Genomic DNA, 7,320 nt, shown 5'->3' with positions numbered 1-7,320 from the left:
AAAAATACAAATATTCTTGCGGGAAGGTTGGAGCGTAGCACTTCTTTATTTCTTAGAATTCAAAATGATGACACATAAGACTCCACAAACAGAGAGAGACAAAACAGGATGCTCCCTAAGGGAGTGAGGTACAAATCACCTCACATTGCATTAAGCTGGCTCATTTCAGACTGGTTGGCTGTTACATGTTTTGCTACAGAGTGCTGTAGCCTGCAAGTGGGACCCAGAAATCCCCCCATTCCTAAAATGATAGGTTGTTATATGTGGAATTGCAAGCTATCATCTCTAATAACAGATTCTCTGGGACAGGTACTCTCTTATGATCTTTGGAGGGGGAACATTATTACAAATTTGGTAATTACATTCTGCCTTTCTAAATTCTTCCTGCAGTTTTCAACTAGGCTCTGTCTTCTTCACTTTCTGTGTTAGCCTGTTAGGTAGTATTGCTGGGCACTTTTAAACAGTGGCCATGTTCCAGCCTACAAGTGAGCTCATTGCAATGTAGGGTGCAGAGGTGTGTGTGTGTGTGTGGTTGGCAAGGTAATTTGGGATCCTTCAGAATGACAGGTGTTATAGATATTTAAGCTCTTAGACATTGTTTTACTAAACACCATTTAAACTGAATTTAAGACAATGGGTTCAATAAAATGGGTTTCCATGTTTGTGGCTCAGTGAATTCCTGAGCAATGGTACAACTTAGGGTTGCCATTTGTCCAGGTTTTCCCAGGATCATCCTTTTTTTGGTAGCTATCCTGGGTGTTCAGTATATGCTACCAGCTATCCAGTTTTATGGGTTCAGGATCACTGTGGAGATCTTGATTTTTTTTTTTTTTGTACCTCTGAGGTAGCAACCCTAAGAACTGCAGCAAAAAGCATTAAGTGATTTGCATAAGGAGTCTCTGGCAGAGCTAGAAATTGAACCTGGGTCTCCTCAGTCCTAGTCTAATGCTTTTAACCGTAGCACCAGTCATTCTTTCTAAGGATCAGGCCCTCCGAGAACAAAACCTGATGACTGTTTGCAAATTACTTTGACCCCAAGACCATTCATAGTGTTCTGTTTTGATTTGATTTTCAGCTTGTTTCAGTAACAGCTGGGGATGAAATTTTTGGAGGAAAGGATAAAATTTATGAAGAACATTGCTGCAGGATTACAACCTCCTCCCTGCTTAAAGGAAGCGAGAAATCTGAAAGAATATTTCCCATGCATATCTCCCAGGTGGGTGACCCACAACAAACTCCAAAGGTCAAAGCCCTGTACTAACCGCATGTGCGGCGATCACTTCTGTTATCAGTGAAGTTCAGCCACCTCTAGTAGCCCCGTGCACAACAACACAGCATACATTTAAGGAAGCAAGCGAAGCATTCAGTTTCCAGTAGACACTCCAGAGGGAAGTTGGAAAGACAGTTCTTCAAGTTTGAATTTGGCCATGGCACTAGGGCTAAGCTCCCTACACAGTTAAAAATTTTCAGAGTCCCTGAACACCAGGCTGTGGTATGATTCAGTAGTGACCTAGAGGTAGGGTTACCAACTTTCTAATTGCACAAAATCAAATACCCTTGTCCTGCCCCTTCCCCGAGGCCTTGCCTTTGCCCTGCCCTTCTCCCTTGAATTCCAACACCCTCTTCCCTCCCCCACAGGAGCCTTTGGAAGGAAAGGTGCTGCACAACTGAAAGAGTATTATTTACATGCTTTGCTAGGGGCCGTTCTCAAAGACCACTTGGAAGCAGAGCAATGGCAGAACTGAGGCCAGCTAACGCTCCCTTTGTTTAAAAGGGTGGAGGCAGGGCTCTCTCAGGAGAGGGCCCTTGTCTCTAATTCGCTCCTATCATTGATCTGGCAGAACCAGAGTCTGTTAGGCCTTGTACAGCTCCAGAAAGCTCATCTCTTTTACCTGGGACTGGGGAGGAAGATTTGGGAAGGAGGGCTGATTTCTAGAATAGAGCTACGTAGCATGCAATAGATTCTGCCGTGGGAGTTGAAGGTGCCTGTGCTGTACCTTTATTATGGGGACAAATAAAAAGCAGGCCAGCTCTTGTTCCTATTAAAGTCTGTGGTAGTTTTGCCATTAACTTCAGCAGGAGTTGGATTGGGCCCAGACTCTTCTTTTAATTGCTCTTTTTAAATTGCCATTATTACTGGGTTTTTTCCCAGTGAAGGCTTTCATTAGAGTTGAACATAAAGGCAGTGATGCACATAGAGGTCTCTCCCATGCAGTGCCCAAGGGATAGGATGTCACTGCGCTGCAAAAGCAGATCTCACAGCAAAACACCGAGGGAAGAATTCACCCCCCTGCTGCAGCCACTTTGCACCAGCTAAGCCAAAGGGACTGTGTGGTGAATTCCCCTTGGAGAAACAGAGCCCTTCAGCAGGCACAGAGCCGGCTCTGCAGCGCACCTGGAGGGGGGTGATGCAAGACAAGCAGGGGCATGGCTAGGGTAGCCCTGCACCCTCACAGTGGCCCATAGAGGCCCCTGCAACAGGTCTGCAGATTATGGCAGCCCTGGGAGCCCTTCACTGAGGTCCAAATTAGCCCTCAGAAGCCCTTGCCTATGTGAGATGTAATTTTACCTCCCTGTTCTGGTGTAGAGATGAATTTGCCTTTTTTGTTTCCCATGTGCTGTCTGAAAGACCCACACAAACAATGGGGAAACTGTAAAACTGACCAGACACACAGTACTGCCATATGTACAAGGTAAACAAATGCAGGAAATGTGTGTGCGGAGGAGACTTGTTCTCTAATCTTCATCTATAGTGATCTCAGGTATGACAAGTAACAACAGCAGGTACAAGATGTACGTACAGACATACAATTTGTGTCCCAGTCCAGTGTGATTTCTCTGAGTTAATGATGTGCCTTTAAGGCTGCTTTTTTTGCTATTTTAAAGAGAAAAGGATTAGGGGAATTTTTGTCTGTGTGGTTCCATGAGACCCACACAAAGTATCCCAGGGGCTTCTTGGATCCCTGCCCAAGCCCCTGCTCAGAGAGCATGTGCATTGTGGTGTCACAAAGGGGGTATTCACTAGGTTATCCTCATTTATTAGCAGATGCTTTCTGAGCATGCTACAAAGTATGTCAATTGCCTAGACCTTTTTTATTTTAATATTCCCCATTGAACCAAGCAAGGCCCTAGTCCTCAGTAAGCAATATGGCTGTGCAAGTTTCACAGTTCAAACTGGAATCTTGTTTAAAGCAACAATAGCAAAAATGGGTGTAGCATGATCTTCTATAGTATGAACTGTGTATTTTTTCATACTACCCCCATAACTCAAGAATTGATATAATGGTAATTTAGCTCAAGCTTTAAAAACAAACAACTTGGAGTAGAGACCAAGCACGAAAAATTTTAGTCCCAATGATGAATGTTTCAAACAGTTATGAGCATGTGAAAATGGGGGATTATAATGGAAAATGTTTCACAACTTTAACTATAGCATCTGCTGAGAGTGAAAGAATAAAAAGCAGTCTTAGAAGGGTGTCATAAGATCATGATTTAACCATTCCCAACTAGAGCCCTTAGCCAGCAGTGCACAATCTCTGTAGTTAAGAGGGCTGAATTAGAATCTCACTAGGAGGCAACTTGTGCACCTGCAATTAGCATATAAATTCACCTTGGGTTTTAATCAGCAATAAATGCTCAGTTATTTTTTTTTTAATGTAAAGCACTAAGTACACACAGAACTTAAGGAAACATATGGGAAGATTAAAATATGCTTTGTGGGCTGTAGGTGTAGGTGTATCAATGAGAAGACTAGCACTGCTTCCCTGAAAGCAAGTTGTTGATTTGAGCAGGGGGTTGGACTAGATGACCTCCTGAGGACTCTTCCAACCCTAATTTTCTAGGATTTCTGGCTCCATCCCTGAGTTGGGTCACACACGTTCCAGAATGCAGGTCGGAGTGTGTTAGGCAATTACAATGTTTTCATTTGTTTCCATTCAGGATAGAAGAGGACTGTTCACAAATAAAAAATACTTCCAATTAGGCTTGCACAAACAGCAGCCCTCTTACATTTTCTCACTAGGGCCCCCCCTCTAGAAGTCACTTAACTTACAGATGAGACAGTCAAATTAAAAACCACAGCGTTTCCTCTTCTATATGGGAGCTGCCCTGGGAAAAGAGAAGTTACTATGAAATAATGCTGTCACCCATAGAAAAGGCTGAGAACCAGCTGAGTGCCTGTGTTGGTTGAACCTCCTGAAACACCCTCTCATAGGAGACTTTGGACAAAAAACCCTCCAGACCCTCTCATTTCTTTCTTCCGTGCCAGACTGCAGACTTGTAAGTAGTGATGTCATAACAATGCGATCACATAGCAGGTATTTGACAGTATTCAGATTAGAATTTTTTTAAAAAAATTCTGTTTTTGACAGATCAGCATTTTCTGATGGAAAAATGTTTAACTGAAAAATTCCCAACCAGGGAGCTCAGATACCACAGGAATGAGTGCAGTAAAAATGCCTAGAGAGATTAGATGTTAAAGGCAGAAACAAATGCTTAGAAAAAAGGACAGCAATGGCACATCCCTGTGGCAGCCCCTCTCCATCCTCTCTCATTGTACTGACTTGTGGAATGATTCTGGAATGTGGGTGCGTGCTCAGAACCACGGTTTCCTGGAGTATGAGCTGATCACAAGAGGCACTGGAATTCCACATCACCAAATGGCTGAACTGGAAGGAGAGAGAGAGAGGAGCCCCAGCTCTCTGGCTTCAGAAATGACTTCCGCTGAGCGTGGACATGTGTAGATGCAGATGGTAAGACTACCTCCTTAGCCCATCCCTGGAAGAAATAGTGGAGTTGCATTGGACATGCCACCATTCTCTCATTCCCACAATGCATAGGGTGCAACCATTGCAAGAGAGAAAAAACAAGGATCAAAAACCTCGCCACTTTCACACACACCTCTCCCTTTCCAGGACTCTGTCTCTGCAGTTTGGGCAGAAAAGAGGGTCCCAGTGCACAAACTCAGTAGTCAAAACCTCCCTGCCTGGGACAAGGACCCCAGCCACACCCGTCACAGCTGCTAAACCTTCCCACATCATCAACCCCATAACATGTGTGGGCCAGATTAGATACCCTTCCTTTCCACACCTCAGATATGCAGGTGATGAAAATCTATCTGGGATACCCTTCCTTTCCACACCTCAGATATGCAGGTGATGAAAATCTATCTGGGATACTATCTGTGAATTTCAGCAGACTCAGAGCCAGCTCTATTGTGATGATGGTAATCAAAGCTCATACTTCAGGGGATAAGATGATCACTGTAGTAATCAGGAAGGAAGCCATGGGTCAGAAGGACCTGACGTCTGGCACAGCACAATGGAGCGGGTCTGCTCTACCTTTCTCAGAAGCAGCCAGCATTAGCTGTTCTCATAAGTCAGAGCAGGATATTGGCCTAGATGGAGCAATAGTCTGATGTGATATGGCAGTTCCTATGTTCATAAACCTAAGAACATAAGAAAGGCCATACTGGGTCAGACCAAAGGTCCATCCAGCCCAGTATCCTGTCTGCCAACAGTGGCCAATGCCAGGTGCCCCAGAGGGAGTGAACCTAACAGGTAATGATCTAGTGATCTCTCTCCTGCCATCCATCTCCACCCTCTGACAAACAGAGGGTAGGGACACCATTCCTTACCCATCCTGGCTAACAGCCATTAATAGACTTAACCTCCATGAATTTATCCAGTTCTCTTTTAAACCCTGTTATAATCCTAGCCTTCACAACCTTCTCAGGCAAGGAGTTCCACAGGTTAACTCTGCTTTGAGTGAAGAACTTCCTTTTATTTGTTTTAAACCTGCTACCCATTAATTTCATTGGTGGCCCCTAGTTCTTATATTATGGGAACAAGTAAATAACTTTTCCTTATTCACTTTCTCCATACCACTCATGATTTTATATACCTCTATCATATCCCCCCTTAGTCTCCTTTTTTCCAAGCTGAAAAGTCCTAGCCTCTTTAATCTCTACTCATATGGGACCCATTCCAAACCCCTACTCATTTTAGTTGCCCTTTTCTGAACCTTTTCTAATGCCTGTATATCTTTTTTTGAGAAGAGGGAACCACATCTGTATGCAGTATTCAAGATGTGGGCTTACCATGGATTTATATAAGGGCAATAAGATATTCTCCATCTTATTCTCTATCCCTTTTTTAATGATTCCTAATATCCTGTTTGCTTTTTTTGACAGCCGCTGCACACTGCGTGGATGTCTTCAGAGAACTATCCACGCTGACTCCAAGATCTTTCTCCTGATTAGTTGTAGCTAAATTAGCCCCCATCATATTGTATGTATAGTTGAGGTTATTTTTTCCAATGTGCATTACTTTACATTTATCCACATTAAATTTCATTTGCCATTTTGTTGCCCAATCACTTAGTTTTGTGAGATCTTTTTGAAGTTCTTCACAGTCTGCTTTGGTCTTAACTATTCTGAGCAGTTTAGTATCCTCTGCAAACTTTGCCACCTCACTGTTTACCCCTTTCTCCAGATCATTTATGAATAAGTTGAATTGGATTGATCCTAGGACTGACCCTTGGGGAACACCACTAGTTACCCCTCTCCATTCTGAAAATTTACCATTTATTCCTACAATTTGTTCCCTGTCTTTTAACCAGTTCTCAATCCATGAAAGGATCTTCCCTCTTATCCCATGATGGCTTAATTTATGCAAGAGTCTTTGGTGAGGGACCTTGTCAAAGGCTTTCTGGAAATCTAAGAACACTATGCCCACTGAATCCCCCTTGTCCACATGTTTGTTGACCCCCTCAAAGAACTCTAATAGATTAGTAAGACATGATCTCCCTTTACAGAAACAATGTTGACTTTTGCGCAATAATTTATGTTCTTCTAGTTGTCTGACAATTTTATTCTTTACTATTGTTTCAGTGCAGTTTAATAGTTTTAGTTTGTTTAATGCTAATAAAGCTAGTTTGTTCATGCATGGACCATGCAAGGTTATTTTCTCTTTCTAGTGGCTGGGTGATCTGTGCTTTCCTGAGGGCTCCCGCCCCACCCAAGCCAGACTCCTTACTCTGCCCCTCTGTGTATAACAGCCCCCCGGTGCCTACTGAGCTCTCCTTGCTCTGGGTTTGGGTGTGTGGATCGCTTAAAGCTACACCATCCACAGGAGCAGGTATACTTGCTCATGGCCAGATCTCTTCCTCCTTCTCCTGCTTGCTGTTGTAGTATGAACACAGAGACAGCAGAGCAAATGGAGGGCAGAACCCTACAAGACATGCTCTGGGAGGGGGAGGAGATTTCATTATCTGTAGAAAGAGGGAGGGGCAGCTTATAGATCTGCCATCTGCTCACCCTAG

The 7,320-nt window shown here is 43.6% G+C and overlaps 1 long non-coding RNA gene across 2 annotated transcripts; it reads left to right on the top strand.

Annotated features, from left to right (window-relative positions):
* Window positions 1-1,107: 1,107 nt before the first annotated feature.
* On the top strand, window positions 1,108-6,940 carry LOC144266746 (uncharacterized). Of its 2 annotated transcripts, XR_013346496.1 has the most exons (4): window positions 1,108-1,216; window positions 4,152-4,278; window positions 4,371-4,751; window positions 6,191-6,940. It is a non-coding gene; the product is annotated as an uncharacterized LOC144266746 (long non-coding RNA). The 2 variants fall into 2 exon arrangements; XR_013346495.1 differs by having other exon boundaries at window positions 4,152-4,751.
* The last annotated feature ends 380 nt before the right edge of the window (window positions 6,941-7,320 follow it).

Source organism: Eretmochelys imbricata, chromosome 6, assembly GCF_965152235.1.
Source record: "Eretmochelys imbricata isolate rEreImb1 chromosome 6, rEreImb1.hap1, whole genome shotgun sequence".
NCBI lineage: Eukaryota > Metazoa > Chordata > Testudines > Cheloniidae > Eretmochelys > Eretmochelys imbricata.
Note: the sequence above shows the minus strand (reverse complement) of the source record. Positions and strands in the feature narration are given on the sequence as shown.